The 17,007-nt window shown below is 41.1% G+C and overlaps 1 pseudogene across 1 annotated transcript; it reads left to right on the forward strand.

Annotated features, from left to right (window-relative positions):
• The first annotated feature begins 1,685 nt into the window (after positions 1–1,685).
• Positions 1,686–16,999, forward strand: LOC148787471 (histone-lysine N-methyltransferase ASHH3-like; annotated as a pseudogene). Its single transcript, XR_016066314.1, has 11 exons — positions 1,686–1,819; positions 2,027–2,084; positions 3,215–3,332; positions 3,538–3,649; positions 4,621–4,720; positions 5,702–5,780; positions 5,862–5,995; positions 15,191–15,240; positions 15,303–15,383; positions 15,481–15,674; positions 16,898–16,999. The product of XR_016066314.1 is annotated as a histone-lysine N-methyltransferase ASHH3-like (transcript).
• The last annotated feature ends 8 nt before the right edge of the window (positions 17,000–17,007 follow it).

The following is a 17,007-nucleotide window of genomic DNA, read 5'->3' on the forward strand; positions in this document are numbered from 1 at the left end:
GAAGAAGAAGAAACTATACCGCATCTCTTCTTACATAACAATAAGTCTTTGGAAGCTTGGGGCTATTTCGCAGCTAAATTCCAAATTAATATCCCCCAAACAAATGACATCACCATTTTCATCCAATCCTGGAAAAATAGAATCTACGCTAAACCACACATCAGAGATGTTATCCCAATCTTGATTCTCTGTAATATATGGAAGCTTCGAAATGATGCCAAGCATAGGGGAGTCAAATTCAAGGCCAACACCATTATTTACAAAACACTGGCATACATGCACAACCTCTATAAAAGTGAGTTGCTAAAATCGGAGCACGTGCAAGGGGATTTTTTCGTTGTACACACTATCAATATCCCCTTCCAGCCAAAGACTAAGCGGCAGAAAGCTACTATTGTCCATTGGAGAAAGCCTTAAGAAGGGTGGTACAAACTGAATATAGATGGAGCGTCTAAAGGTAATCCAGGTATTTTCAGCGCGGGCGGCATCCTCAGAGATCATCTCGGTCAAGTCATCTTTGCCTTTCAAGAACCTCTTGGCATTACTTCTAACACCCAGGCTGAACTTCGAGCTACACACAGAGGACTGAAAATATGCATCGAAAAGAGATTTCACAATATTTGGATTGAAACGGATGCAATGGTTATTATCAAGCTCATCTCCTCACCACGACAAGGGATATGGAACCATCAGATTTTCCTTCAAAGCATTCAAAACCTTTTGAGGCAAATCGAATATAAAATCTCTCACATCTTTAGAGAAGGAAACCAAGTGGCAGACTTTCTAGCCAATTAAGCATGTACATCTCGACAACTTAGCATCCTTACCAAGGAACATCTCACAGGTAAAGTGAAAGGTATTGTTAACCTTGACTCATGTGGCCTCCCACACATTCGATGCAAAATTGTTGTTAACCCCCCCTGAGTAGCTTACTTGTTACCTTGCCTTAGCTTTGCGTGAATGCGGGGTGGGCTGCTTTGTTGTTTTCGTTACTGCATTGTTGTTTGCCTATTCTATAGCTTAATTATGTGCTTCTATTTTGTGGTTGTTATCTATGGTGCAATCTCATCTCTTTTTGTCTTGTGAGCATGCTTAGATTGTGCCACAATTTGGTACACACATTGATATCGCATTGTTGCTCATACTTTGACTTGTTTTGCTCCATCATTTTGACGTGAAAGTTGAGGTTCCATGTGACTAATATTCAGTCAGCTCTTCTCTCATTTCGCATTACAACTGCTGATGATGCATCACTTTTGGTGACTATTCTTGGATTGCTTGTATAGCCTGATCTGTAGATGCTAGTTGGAACCGATGATTCGAGTGCAGTGGCAGAAACTTTTTGACACACTGGATTATTGTCTCCAACTTTGTATATCACCATTTTAGCTAGTCTTAATTTTGTAAGGGAGTAGTACTCCTTATTTATGCTTTTGTGATTTATTGTAAGGGAGTAGTACTCCTCGTTTATGCTTTGGGCGAATATTTGTAAGGGAGTAGTATTCCTGATTTTACAACTTTTTTAGAAATGATAGGGAGTCAGCACTCCCCGTTGTAAATTTGCTCACCTTTTATTTTAATAAAAAAGGATCGGGGACTCCAAAAAACTCCCCCCACCCTCATGTGGTTCCAATGAAAAAAAAAAACTTGTATTTCTTCTTGATGTTTGAGAGAGAGGTATGAGGGAATGAACTTTGTTCTTTGCGTTTACTGGTACGTTGTATCATAATATTCCTGACATCTTTTTTGTTTCATTTCTAGCAGGGAAAAAGAATGAAATCTGAATCATCTTCTCCTCAGTTTCTATTTTCAGCTTCATGTACTGAAAATCAGTAATTCTGGTTTGTGTGTTGTATTGTTGTCATATTTTGTAACAAGCAAATTTCGGTTGTTTATTGTAATAAAAAGATGCATGGGGCAAAATCTTGATAAGCCATGTTGGTATTTATTACCTCTTGACATGCCATGTTGATTTATTGCCTCTTTAATTTCCCTTTATCATTAACTTCTTATGTTGCTTTTGCAGAAATAATTCCCTTTCAATAGTGAGTAGTTGTGTCAGGGCCATGCCTGCCATGAAGAAGGTTCATTTGAAGATTAGCTCTTACATTTCGTATTTCTTCGTTTGCTACCTTTGTTTTGATCTTCATTTCTGCCCTCATCATTTGCAAGTTTGTTTTGTTTGTGCTTCAAATTTCTTCTCGTCATGTTAGAAACTGAAGGCACTAAGGGTTTCCTAGAAAGAGTAATTTATGAATAAGGTGTACGTTTTTGTTTAACATTAACCTGCATTAGGACGAATATGAGTGGTTTTTCTTGCAACATTAACATCTCATATTGTTGGTTAGTCATGGTGATAGAGTGGAATGTATATATTAGGTTGAAGTCAGGGCTCTTTGACTGGATATAGCATTGGTATTTTACATTCTTTTATTAAGTTGTTTGATGGAAAGACGGGAAATCCATTTCTTGCTTTCATTTTGTTAACTCTGTTTCTGTTGTCTCCGCCGAATGCAGGATGTTAAAGCAGTACCCGCTATTTATATTTTGAGAACAGAAAGTAGTTTCAAATGTTACATTGTTAAATGACAGAAAATAGGGGTCAAGGTTGCTTGACGTCAAGTATTGTTTTTCATGTATGAAACGGGTATTTTAACTGGAGGTGATTGCTAGTGCATTGAAGATTAACTGCTTGTTTGAAATCTACCTCCTTAGGGCTATGCATGTAGTGTTTCTTTGATACTTGAATGTTGTGATTTTTGAGGTGTATAACGTGGAGGTTTTTGGTCAGTCTCCTCTAAATTATGATATGACTGTGACAGGCAAGCATTTCATCACTTACGCACCTTTGATCCATATCAGTAGTGAATGGTTGTGTAAATATGTGTAGCATAATTGATAATGTTCATCCAATATGGAAAAGTTTCTCTCTGTACTTGAGTTATATATTTCATTTTAATTCATCGTAATTGCATTTGATGTTTCATATGTTTTGAGGGGGTTGGGGTTGACTTTCTACTTCCACCAGCTTTTTGTCCCTTGTTTCTCTTTGAACTGTCTAGGTATAATGCAATATCATATTCATACTTTTGTACATTATATTTAGAAGCTCAAGCTCCCCCTTCCTCTCACCCTAGTCTTTTCTCACACACTCATGATCTCTGACTGTCTATGCATTCTTATTTATATAACTTTCTTTAACGTCTTTAACCAGAATGCTGAATGCATTGGGATTAGGCAAGTATTCAACAAATTGGTGAAGGAGATTGGGAGTCCAGTTGATTTTGAACTTCCAGAATCGAGACCTACATCCTACTCCTTTATCAGGTGCAGTATCCATATGCATTAGTTTTGACCTTGCTTGTTATTCCTGTTCGGTATTGTTGCTTGGTATTTTGAATGCTTTTTCCAGTTTGAGCGATCATCTCAAAATTGTTATTTTTGCATTTAGATTTGTTATGATTATTTCTATTTTTTCCTATGAGTCGTCTCTTCTCTTGCGGGTATCATTTTTGGTTCATCTTAACTCTCATTAAGATGTATACCTGACAAAGAAGATGAAAAGGCGTTTGGAGGACGATGGTATCTTTTGTTCATGCAGCTCAACCGCTGGATCTTCTGGTGTTTGTGGCAAAGATTGTCTCTGCAGGTCCGCACTACTAGAATTTAGTTCCTCTTGCAACTTGAGACTGCCAAATGTACAGTGTGCCGTGATGAAAATTTAGGTGTTTAAATTGATCCCAAGAATATGACATTTTCTTAACCTCTAGGACACTTGTCCATGTATATACATGCAGTTGTTATTCTGGATCTGCGCCTTTAATGTGAAGGAGAAGTCTTCCATTATGGTTAATATGCAACGATTTTTTGAACTATCAATTTTTCAAGTGACTATGTTGGTGTATTGAGCAGATATTATTTTTTCCATACAAGTTAGGAAGCACGAGAAAGGATCTCATGCATTCAGAAGGGTTGATATATTTGTCTGCCAGCTGATGATCTTTACCAACTTACATTCTGTCATCTTAATATAGTTCTGGTATTTTTTATCCATCCTTTGGTTTCTGCATTCTGTGTTGCTACTGTTACACATCACTCTTTTTTTATGCAATTTGTGCTTTTCTTATTTACTTATGCATTATGGTCCATGCTCAGTAATTAGGCTGGTTACCCAGGGTCCTTGAATTTGATAACCCGGATACTTTTGAATTTCTTGATGTTCAGCTAATATGATAAATGAAAATGTTCTACTACTGCCATTAATAGCTGTAAGGTACTCATTCACTTCTACTATCATTTATAAGAAAATCATGACAGTTGGTTCTTTTTACTGTTAAGGTGTATTTGGACACCAAGGTCAGACCAATGTTGTATGCAGGATAGAATTCACAAATAAACATATTTTAGGGGGGAAATTTGTAATACTGCATAACTTTGGTCCTCTTTCGTAACATGTGGCTCTTGGATTCGGGAAAGACAAAATCAAAATACCAAGTTTCTTTTTCATACCCACACCCCAAGTGTCTTCATCTATATATTTGTTGATGCCTTAAGTTTTTTGAACCCTCAAGTTGGATCGAGGAGGTTTTGCTTAATTTGTAGCTTTGTTTCCTTTCACAGCATGCTAAGATCTAGCTGCTCTTCGGGCTGTAACTGTGGGACCTCACGTCTCAATAAGCCATTTCATCAAAGGCTCATGAAAAAGATGAAAATTGAGCAGGTAACGGTTCTTCTTCGTTATCTATATGGTAAAGGAACATTAAAAATAACTTAAGAATCCTACTTCATTAGCTTTTTTATGTTTTCTTCTTCAGCAGCCTTTTTTTGTTCAACCGAAACATTTCAGTGTTCAAATAGACCCTGGATGTGAGCTGTGATCATTCTGCATAAAATGTTTTGACGTCCTTTCGAGCTTAGTATGCCTTCATGAGATTCCTGGCATCAGAGTACTACCCTGGGCAATGCAGCCCCTGATCCTCCTTTTTGAGTTCTTTGCTATAATACTTCACTTATCATCCACCCCCCACGATTGGGTAATGGCACCTGCAGAAAAACAATGTGCTTTTCCTAGCATGTATACCGATGCAAGATCTTTTTATGGTTCAGCATAGATTTAGGCTGGTTGCTTCTTTTGAGTTTCTATGCCCGATTGCATTGATTTTGGATGCATTAATAATGTTGTATACACAATTTACTTTGCACTGATTCTATATTACGTGTTTGATAGGCTTCCATGAATACAACTCTTCCTTGACAATGCCAAAGATATTCATGTCCTATTTTCACATAAGTTTGTAGATCAACTCATTCTATCTGAACGTTTCCTTGGCATTTCATCTTCTTAGTTTCATGTCTTAGAAGTTAGAACTATATGTTGACATGTTTTCTTCTGCTATTATATATTGCAACGCAAGAACAGTGCTCCCTACACGGTGCTGGCATAATGAATTGTATCTGCAAGCTATATTAGCTTATCTTCATGTTAAAGAAGGCAGGCATTATGCCATTATTTCAGTCTCCGGCACAATTGTCTTTATTGGTTGGTTGATGTGATTCTACAGTAGTCACACATTTTCAAATGGAATCTGAATTTATCAAAATGGATGAAAAATCAATTGAAGTCATGGGCCTTATTCTGTGTTGCTCTGTTTAACCTGATATATATTAGTCTCATTTGAGCAAGTCAAAGTATTTGTTTCAGACTGAGAAATGTGGAATTGGCGTCGTTGCAGAAGAAGACATCAAACAAGGAGAGTTTGTTATATAATATGTGGGAGAGGGTATAAATTCTTTACTTCTGTATGTTTCTTTTATAAAGAGATGCTATAAGCTGAAAGTGAAATGTGTTGTTTACCTTCCAGTTATAGATGATAAAACATGTGAGGAAAGACTTTGGAAAATGAAGCACCATGGGGAAACTAACTTTTACCTATGTGAAATCAATCGAAACATGGTGATAGATGCCACTTATAAGGGAAATAAGTCGATGATGATGGTAATTCTGGAAAAGACTAATATATCCACCAGGTGAGGGTAAAAGGGTCTACATACTTTGAAGGTCTTTGACCAAGAGTCAATCCCTTGATGGTTACATATTTAGAGTATACTTAATGCCTAGAAATGAGGACACTTAGCACCATCTACGGGCTGTGAACAATGAATGTGGAGACGTGCCTAAAACTGCCAATATGGCGGGATAGCAGGGAGATAAAAGGAAAAGGATCTGAAGGGAAAGGGAAGTTTTTTGGTTGGCTTTTTTTTAACATTGAATGCTATCCTGAAAAAAAGGAGATCACTTTGATATGAGAACTGACTTGAGCGTCAGAGCACCTTCGCCGGGATACATCCCGGCTAAGTGATGTTCGTTTCTTGTCTGCAGAAATATTATTGAGTACGCACGCAAGGCTACTAACTAGCTTGGGAAGGAACTGAGTTTTCGAGCCGGATCATTTTGGCGCCGTCTGTGGGAAACGTTAATTGACGAAAAGACGTTCCAAGGAGCATATACCGGAAATGGAGACTCCGGCGGAGGATCGAGAACCAATTGTGCATTTGTCACGACGAGACATGGAAATTCCAGTGAATGATCGGGAATTAACGGTACATTTAACGCGGCGAGAATTGCAGCAGATGATGGAAGAGGCAGGAAGAAATGCCCTTGTAGCGTATGAAAGGAGAATAGCTACTCCGCTTGAAAAAGAAGTAGCGGGAAAAAGGTTATTCCAGGAAAGGGATGACGGACGCGATCTCGACGGAATGAGTAAACAAGGGGCGAATAAGAAAGGTCATCCTCCCTCTGAGGTCGGGTCAAGTAGCAGAGCTCCGAGTCGTCCAAGGGGACCAGCAATATTTCGAGCAGAGGTAGATAACGTCAGTAAACAGATAGCTTTGCTGGGAAAGCAAATTGATGAACTTAAAAAGAGAGGGGAGATAGTAGCACATAATCGGAACTCACCTTTCGCCAATCGAATACTTATCGAAACAGTAAATCCAAGTTTTAGGATGCCAGACCTCCCAAGATACGATGGAACACGGGATCCACAAGAACATATAGCCGCTTTCGACATGGTAATGAATTTATACGGGCAGGCAAGTTCCATAGTTGCTAAGTTATTTGTCACTACATTGACAGGGAAGGCTCAAGAATGGTTTACGAATTTGCCACCTGGCAGCATAGAGTCATACGAGCAATTGGTGCAGAAATTCGCGTTCCATTTTGCAAGCAAAAGAAAGCAAAAGAGATCGGCCACGCATTTATTTACCATCCGACAAGGGGAGAATGAAAGTTTGAAAAATTTTATGGGACGTTTTAATAACGAAACTTTGGAGGTGCAGGATCTTAGGATAGACATGATGACTAGTATCCTTATCCATGGGTTGAAGAAAGGAGTTTTTGCATCGGCCTTAGCACGGGATCCGCCAATAGATACAGAGCAGTTGATGGTGATGGCGCAAAAATACATTGATGAAGAGGAGATGAACGCAATGAAGGATGAGGAGTGGAGAGTTACATCAGAACGAGCGAGAGATGGAAGATTCATCAGAGATCGTGATATGCGATCTAAAGAGGAGAAAGAAAGGGAACCACCTTACCAGCCGAAATACAGTAAGTATACCCCTTTAAATATGATCAGGGCTAAAGCTCTCATGTTGGTGGAAAAAGATAATGTGTTGATATGGCCGAAGCACACAAGGATTACTCCAGCTAAAAGATATTCGAACAAGTACTGTCGGTTCCATCGAGAAAGAGGGCATGATACAGAGGAGTGCTACCAATTGAAAGATGAGATAGAGCGATTGGTGCGACAAGGGTATTTCAGGAGACAGAACCCCCATAATTTTGAAGAAAGGAGACGGGATCGAAGAGGCAGGTCGAGAAGCAAGGATCGCAGGCCAAATTGGGCAGCTGAACGAGGGAACCAGACGGTGGCAGAGAACGCGCCTGTGAAAGGCATCATCCATACTATTGCAGGAGGATCAGAGGGATGGTCGAGAAGAGCTAGAAGGAGATTTGAGAGAGAGACTAGGTGGGAGCGACGTAAGCAAGGGGTGAATATGACGAGCAACCCCGAGATTGTGTTTGGAGATCAAGATGCAGGTACCAGGATCGTGACAGATAATGATCCAATGGTGATACGAATGGACATAGCAAATTTCACAGTCCATAAGGTTTTGGTAGATAACGGGAGTTCGGCAGATATAATTTTCAAAGAAGTATTGAATAAGATGGGGCTTGATAATATAAGGCTGGAACCAGCGAATACTCCATTGGTTGGGTTCGGAGGAGGCAAGGTCGCATCACTCGGGACAGTGGATTTACCTGCATCTTTGGGAGAAGAGCCGAAGCGTAAAACGTTGATGGTAAAATTTTTAGTTGTTGATATGCCTTTTGCTTATAATGTTATCCTGGGGAGACCCGGGCTTAATTCTTTCAGGGCAGTAGTATCAACATATCACCTCAAAATGAAGTTCCTTACTCCATCCGGAGTAGGGGAGGTCGTGTGCGACCAGATTGAAGCTAAAAGGTGTTATAACTTATCTCTGGGAAAGAGTGAGAAAAACGAAAAGAGGAAACTTCATGGCGTAAAGAAAGAAGAGTGGCAGACATTGAAAGCTGGGAGGTTAGAACCCGTTGGCCATAAAGAGGTGGAGTTGATACAAGGAGATCCGACAAAGACCACCAAGATAGGGACTAACTTGGGGCAGTTCGAGGGGATCATGATTACCTTCTTAAGAAGTAATGTTGATATGTTCGCATGGGATCCGTCAGATTTTCGGGGTATAAACCCGGAGGTGATAGTACACAGGCTAAATGTGGATCCTTCCATGCGACCTGTCCAACAGAAGAAGCGAACCTTCGGAGGAGAGAAAAATGCAATCATTGAGGGAGAGGTAAATAAATTGCTTAGAGCAGGTTATGTATCCGAGGTTCAGTACACGGATTGGTTAGCTAATGTGGTGGTGGTACCGAAGCCGGGTGGTAAATGGAGAATGTGTACAGATTTTACGGATCTCAATAAGGCATGCCCAAAAGACCCGTACCCATTACCGAGGATCGATGTCCTAGTCGACTCAACGGCTGGATATAAGACATTTTCCATGATGGACGCGTATCAGGGGTATCATCAAATTTATATGGCACCGGAAGATCGAATAAAGACCTCCTTTGTAACTGACCGTGGTATTTTTTGTTACAATGTTATGCCTTTTGGATTGAAAAATGGAGGGGCAACGTATCAAAGGTTGGTGAACAAGATGTTTGCTCAGCAAATCGGGAAAACCATGGAGGTGTATGTGGACGACATGCTGGTTAAAAGTCAGCAACCAGATGAACATTTGGAGCATTTGAAGATAGCTTTTGCGATCATGAGAGAACATGGGATGAAACTCAATCCCAGCAAATGTACATTCGGTGTCGCTGGAGGCAAATTTTTAGGCTATATGGTCAGCGAAAGAGGAATAGAAGCAAACCCAGAGAAAATAGAGGCCATATTGAATCTGAAGTCACCCACATCCATCAAAGAGGTTCAGAAGTTAACAGGTAGAATTGCCTCTCTTAATCGCTTTATTTCTAGATCTGCAGATCGCAATTTACATTTCTTTAAAATATTGAGAAAAGTGAAAGGATTTGATTGGACCGAGGAATGCGAGCAAGCTTTTCAGGAGTTAAAAACTTATTTGAGATCGCCGCCTCTTTTGGCAAATCCCAGAGAAGGGGATATATTATATCTTTATCTAGCTATTTCTGATGATGCTGTTAGTTCGGTATTGATAAAAGAAAAAGGAAAAATTCAGAACCCGGTGTACTATGTGAGTAAGATGTTGCAAGGAGCGGAAACCAGATATGCTGAGATCGAAAAACTGGCGTTGGCTGTGGTGGTGACAGCTAGGAAGCTAAGGCCATATTTTCAATCGCACCGAATAGTGGTAAGGACGAATCATCCCCTCAGAAACATTCTTACCCGGCCAGAGGCTTCAGGTAGAATGATAAAGTGGGCAGTTGAATTGGGGGAGTTCGACATCACCTATCAGAGTCGAACAGCAGAGAAAGCTCAGATTTTGGCTGACTTCATGGTAGAGATATCCAGTGCTCAAAAGGATTTAGAAATATGGATGTTACACGTGGATGGATCCTCCAATGCAAACAATGGAGGAGCAGGGATACTGATCGAGGGACCAGGAGGTATGGAGATTGAGGTTGCTGTTCGACTATCTTTTCCTGTTACAAATAATGAAGCCGAGTACGAAGCCTTACTCTTGGGTCTGGAGCTAACATTGGAAGCTGGAGCGCAGATCCTTGAGGTTTACACAGATTCGCAGCTAGTCGCTATGCAGATCGAGGGAATATATGAAACCAAAGAGAAATCCATGATAGAGTATTTGAAGAGAGCAAAGGAATGGATGCAGAAATTCTCCAAATGCGCTGTCCAACAAATTCCAAGGAGTGAGAATGAAAGAGCCGATGCCTTATCAAAGTTAGGGGCTACGTTAGTAGGAATAAAGGACAGAAAAATCACAGTGATGGTAAAGGAACGATCAGCGATCTCAGAAGGGATAGAAACCAATGTGGTAACTTCAAGGTGTCTGTGGATAGAAGATATTGCAACATACCTGAGAGAGGGGATTTTACCTGCTGATGCTGGGCATGCTAGACGCATCAAGTTTAAAGCTCCAAGGTTTGCGTTAGTAGGGGCACAATTGTATAAAAGAACAGTAGAAGGACCTCTCCTCAAATGCTTAGATGACTCACAAGCCAGGTATGTTCTACAAGAAATTCATGAAGGAAGCTGTGGATATCATTCGGGGGCTAGATCCTTAGCTTAGAAGGTAACCCGACAGGGGTATTTTTGGCCTACATTGATGAAGGATTGCAAGGAGTTTGTACGAAGGTGTGAGAAATGCCAGAAATTTGCCTCACAGATTCACACACATGCGGTGCCAATGACCCCTGTTTCAATTACATGTCCATTCGACCAGTGGGGTATAGACATAATGGGACCTTTCCCTCCAGCTCGAGCTCAAAAGAAGTTTGTCATAGTAGCGGTGGAATATTTTTCTAAATGGGTGGAGGCAGAAGCTGTCTCAAAAATCACGGAAAGAGAAACAATAAATTTTATATGGAAAAACATAGTCTGCAGGTTTGGAATACCTAGGGTGTTGATATCTGATAATGGGACACAATTCCAAGGAAGAAAGATAACTACGTGGTTGCAAGAGCTGAAGATACAGCAAAATTTTACGGCAGTAGGACATCCCCAATCTAATGGTCAAACGGAGGTCACGAACAGAACTATATTGCAGCACTTGAAAGCCAGGTTGAGTTCGAAGACAGAATGGAGTGATGAACTCCCAGGAGTGCTATGGGCTTATAGAACGACTCCTCGAACTTCAACAGGTGAAACTCCCTTTTCTTTAGTTTATGGTTCTGAAGCTGTAATTCCTACAGAAATAGGAGAAGAATCGCAAAGGATTATAAGCTTCGACCCAGAGAGGAATGGAGGACAACGAGCATTCGACCTGGACATACTGGAAGAGAAAAGAGATGCAGCACGAGTAAGGATGTTGCACCATAAAAGTCTGATGCTGAGGGGTCACAATAAAAACTTAAAACCCAGATCGTTGCAGGTTGGGGACCTGGTATTAAGAAAGGTGGAGGTTTCGAAGCATGTAGGGAAGCTCGATCCCAACTGGGAAGGGCCTTTCAAAGTTGTTGAGATCATCGGGAAAGGAACATACAAGTTGCAAGATGTTCAAGGTAATGAAGTACCTCGACCGTGGAACATACAGAATCTTAAAAGATTCTATGTTTAGAATATCCTGAAATGGATGCCTGAGAAAGGCTATTTAACTTAAGGATGTTAGCTCTGAGTTAGAATAATCTGTGAAAGATTATGAACATATACTCTGTAAAAGACCGATATATCTTGTAACCTGTGAAAGGTTAGGATATGGCCTGGGAAAGGCTAAATGAAGTTCTTTTCTTTGTTTGTGAAATTCAAGAAATAGTTCTTCTATGATCTATACGAGTAAAACAAAGTAAAAAGGTAGATTGAATCTGTGAAAGATCAAATTATCACGATCAAATGAAGGGATGTTATATAAAATAACAGAAGATTCCCAAGGTTGAATTGCATATTTTCTATCTCGTTTAACAGAACAGAAAATTCATCGTCCTCAGTAATGGGGGAGTCATCTTCATCGGGTAGAGGTTGAAGGTTGGCATCGAGGCAAGGATTGAGGCGAGAAATATCAAACCCCGGAGCAAAGCCATGGAGAAAAGTCGCTTGAGATTTACATCGATCAAATCCTTGCATCAAATAGTCGGCTGCTTTAATTTCCACGGCAGTGTCAAAGGTAGATGTTTTCAGAAAATCCCGGACACCGCTAAGGCGAGCCTCACGAATTTGTTGCGTGAATTCTTCGGATTTGAGGAAGGACTCACGACCTTCAATGGCTCCCGCAATCTTTCCCGCCGCATGGCCAGCTTCAAAACCTCTCTTTTCCCCGATGGCAGTTGCTTTCTCTGCTTCGGAAGCCATTTGAGTCTCTAGCTCTTTAATGCGGGCTTCCATCAACGACCTCGACCGCAGCCATTCTTCTTCTTTGGATTGGAAGGTTGAAATTTGAGCTCTCAATTCTCGATTAGCGCGGTCAGCTCGGAGATGGTTTTGACGAAAACCAGCACATTTCAGAGTTAAGCCCCGAATAAAGTTCGCCGTCTAGCAATAAAGCACGAGAGTCAAAGAAACGGTAGAGGAAAGAGAAGGGAGCCAGAAAGAAAGATACCTGAACTAGGGAATGGGCACAGTGCTCTTCCATTCTGGTGAAGGGGGTATGTAAAAGAGCAGCTTGGTCGATGGGGAGGCAGCTCGCATCATACAATTCCCAGGAATCTTGACCGGACCGGTTTTAAAAACAGAACTTCAAGGAGAGATCTGCCAATCCGGAACCCATTTTTCACCTTCCAATTGAGCTCGGGGATGATCTGGACCTCGCAGGTCTAACCGGGCAGTCCTCCAACACTCTGTGATACTCCGCAACATGGTCATATCCCTTTCTTCCTCTAGCCTAATCTCTTCAGAGGGTAATCCCCCTTCGCCAGACTGAGACCGTGATCTGATTGAGTTGGGACGAAGGGGAGACTTACCACGAGATTTCCATTTTCTCGAGGTTTCAGCAAGGTCCTCGACAGGCAAGAGGTGATCTTGCGACCTTACACTGATAGAAGGAATTATGGAGGCAGGCTGACGAAAACCTCTTGATTGTGTCTCTTCGCTACCAACTTCGATGGGGGTGGGCCCCGGGGCGGGCGGAACATCTGCGTCGGGGGTCGAAGAACCCACAGGGGTAGGATGAGAAGAGGTCTCTGGTGCAGTACTTCGAGCACGAGCACGAGCTTCGAATTGGGCTCGAAGTCGACGATTAAGGCGAGCTTGACTCACCATACTCACCGCTAATAGAAAAAGGGATCGGTTAGAGATAAAAATATTGGTATACCAGACAGAATAAAATCTGGAAAATTATATCACCTAAGGAACCCTCCACCTGGAGGGGAGCAGGTGTTAAGTGAGCAAGCCAGAGGATTTCTTCTACTAAAAGCTTCTTCGGATTATACCGATAGGTGGTGATGCTGCTTATTTGATCCCCATCTAAGCCCTCACCTTCGATCACAGGGGTCGGTTTATCTACCTTCCAATCAAGGGAAAAGGGCCACTCGTGACCGATAGGAGTTTTGACAAAAATGAATTTAGTTTTCCAAGGGCCAACATTGGAAGCAAGGGGATCAAGGAACCTACACTCTTTGCGAGAGGTTAGGTAGAAAAAACCGGCATCCCCAGACCATGCGGAAGTCGTAAAGGAGTACAGTGACCAAAAATTTTCAAAACTTGGCTCAAACCTATGTACTCGCATAACGATGACGAAAAGGATAATATGCCGAATCGAATTGGGGGACAGTTGCATAGGGCATATATTCAGACGACGTAAAATATGGGCTCAACAAGGAGCTAAAGGAAAACGCAACCCAGCTTCAAAATGTTGTAAGGAAAAAGAACAAAAGCCAGGAGCAGGCTGGTGCATACGGTCAGTAGGGCGGGGGATAATTATTTCATAGTTGGAAGGGATAAAAAAATTTTCCCTTATATTCTGGACCTGTAACCTCACAGTACTAGATATCTCCATCCAGGGGTTTCGCTGCAATGTAGAAGGGGAGTACTCGGGTGCAGGAGCTTCGTTAGAATTAGACCTAATCAGAGGAGTAGGGGGGCGAGATCTACGTCTAGAAGGCACTAAATCTCTAAGGAGTATATTGGATGGAGTAGAGGAAGAGACAGCAGCAGAATTAGATCCTATGTCAGAAGTGTTAGCAGAAGACATAGTACCTGTCAATGGAGATGGAGATCGAAAGCTGACGAGAAAAGTCGACGAAGAACGCACTGGAAGAAAGCAACTGGAGATGAAATTCTTCAGAACAGCAACGTTTGGGAGTATAGGAGAAGGAAGGAGCAATTTGAAATGAATTTGTATATATATTGCGAGGAAGGCGGTTTCAAATTCGACCATTGTCCAACCAACAAGCGACATCTGTATTGTAAAAAAGGTATAAATTGCTGAAGGGGCCGATGAGCGACACGTGTAAGCCCGAAAACACTCCGAGATCATCAGCTCAACAGTCGGACGAGACTTTTCGACTTCTAGGGTGATGTCACTCGAAAAGTGGGGGAGTAATGGTGATGGTAATTCAGGAAAAGACTAATATATCCTCCAGGTGAGGGTAAAAGGGTCTACATACTTTGAAGGTCTTTGACCAAGAGTCAATCCCTTGATGGTTACATATTTAGAGTATACTTAATGCCTAGAAATGAGGACACTTAGCACCATCTACGGGCTGTGAACAATGAATGTGGAGACGTGCCTAAAACTGCCAATATGGCGGGATAGCAGGGAGATAAAAGGAAAAGGATCTGAAGGGAAAGGGAAGTTTTTTGGTTGGCTTTTTTTAAACATTGAATGCTATCCTGAAAAAAAGGAGATCACTTTGATATGAGAACTGACTTGAGCGTCGGAGCACCTTCGCCGGGATACATCCCGGCTAAGTGATGTTCGTTTCTTGTCTGCAGAAATATTATTGAGTACGCACGCAAGGCTACTAACTAGCTTGGGAAGGAACTGAGTTTTCGAGCCGGATCAGTCGAGATACATGAATCACAGTTGCTGTCCAAATACTGAGATGCAGAAATGGTCAGTCGGATTTTTTTTGTTTGAACTATCTTAAAAGATGGCTCTTTAACTTCTTTGACCAGGATGATAGATGGAGAGACAAGAATTGGCATTTTTGCAACTCGTGATATTAAAAAGGGCGAGCATCTGACCTATGACTATCAGTAGGAGCTTGCACTACCAATTTCTGAAGCTTCTTTGATCAAGTGCATTTGTTCTCTCAGGACAAATCTTTAGCATTCCCTCTGACAAGCATAGTAGGTTTGTGCAGTTTGGTGCAGATCAAGACTGTCACTGTGGTGCTGTAGGTTGCCGGAAGAAGCTGGGAGTTAAACCCAATAAGCCAAAAATGCCTTCTTCAGATGCTGCATTGAAAATAGTGGCTGCAAACTCTCTCAAAGTGAAAGGAGTAGAATTAAACAAACCTCTAAGTTGCAGTTATTTTTGTGTAAAATGTAATTATCAAACGGATTTTGGAAGCATGTCTGGCTGAATTAACTGGAAAAGTTATTAGCGCTTGTATTTGCTTTGCACTATCTTTTTCAAGTTTTTAGCATGATTAGTGTAGTCTAGTAAGAACGTCTAGTACACCAACCAGAGATTCCCTGTTGTCATACAGCCGAAATTTAGCAATGCATTCAAATAGAAAATGAGTCGGCTGCCCTTTACATTACGTGGAATGATTGTGGCTTGTAGGACGGACTTCAAGAAATGGGATGAGAAACCATTACGTATCAATATAATGTGAGTAAAGGGATCTAAATATTTTAAGTCATTTATACAAGCCTGTCTTAAACCATATGCTTGAGAGTTGAGAGCTGAAAGAAGAAGAAAGATACATGTATCAGACATCTTTCCATGAATCAATCTTCAAATTGCCAGAATGAAACTTCAGAGCTATACTTAATGCGGATTGCGTCTGAAGGCTTTGATCCATTGTATCTCTGATGCTGTGAATTTGGCACTATACACTTGTGCAGGGTTTTTGTGTGTTGATTCCAAATAGATGTCCTGGTGATCATAACTAACAGTGTTGAAATTGGGGATTCGAGATCCGCTAGTTTACTTGTAAGAAGTATCAACACTAAAAGGGAAATGAAATGTGAGATACTTTGAACCGAAGAGAAGGTGGACTGGATCTCCTTGGTGAGTATTGGTATAGGTTATTGGCTATTGAAAAAACAGGAACTAGGTTTTGATGAGTGGATGGATGGCAAAAGAATGATAAGAAGGTAGATAACAGGCTATCCATCCGCTCTAAAGAAACGAAACTTGTGAGGAAAAGAAACAAAAAAACACTTGAACCTAAGAACCCTAATTTGAGCTCCAGAGGTCAATGCAGTTCTATACTCAAAGGTGGGAGTCTTCACAGTTGCTTTTTCCCTGCTGCCAGTGGTAATACTGAGCAGCTGTAACATATAGTGCGTGTTTAACACACAAACTGGACATACTATATATGCTCTCTTCTATGATGTTTGTATTCTGGTCTTGAATATTTGGTGAAATGGATACTGAGTTGCTCATCATCTTTCCTTGAAGGTGTATAAGAATGGAATTCCTGGTTTAGGTGGGTGCTCCAGCTTCTCTATGGTTTCTCTTTCTTTTCCATGTTCGTAATGCACTTAGTTTTTGCTGGGACATCTCTTTATGATGGTGGTTGTTATGGACTTTAAAGGAGGTTCAAGGAATGATCCTGCTCGGAGAAGAAAGCATCGCCATAACTAGTTGCATTGGTTCAGTAATAAGAATTTTACACTTTCCTGACAAAAGGTATAACTGATTATATTT

This window comes from Sesamum indicum, linkage group LG7 (genome assembly GCF_026168435.1).
Source record: "Sesamum indicum cultivar Baizhima isolate 11 linkage group LG7, ASM2616843v1, whole genome shotgun sequence".
Lineage (NCBI taxonomy): Eukaryota > Viridiplantae > Streptophyta > Magnoliopsida > Lamiales > Pedaliaceae > Sesamum > Sesamum indicum.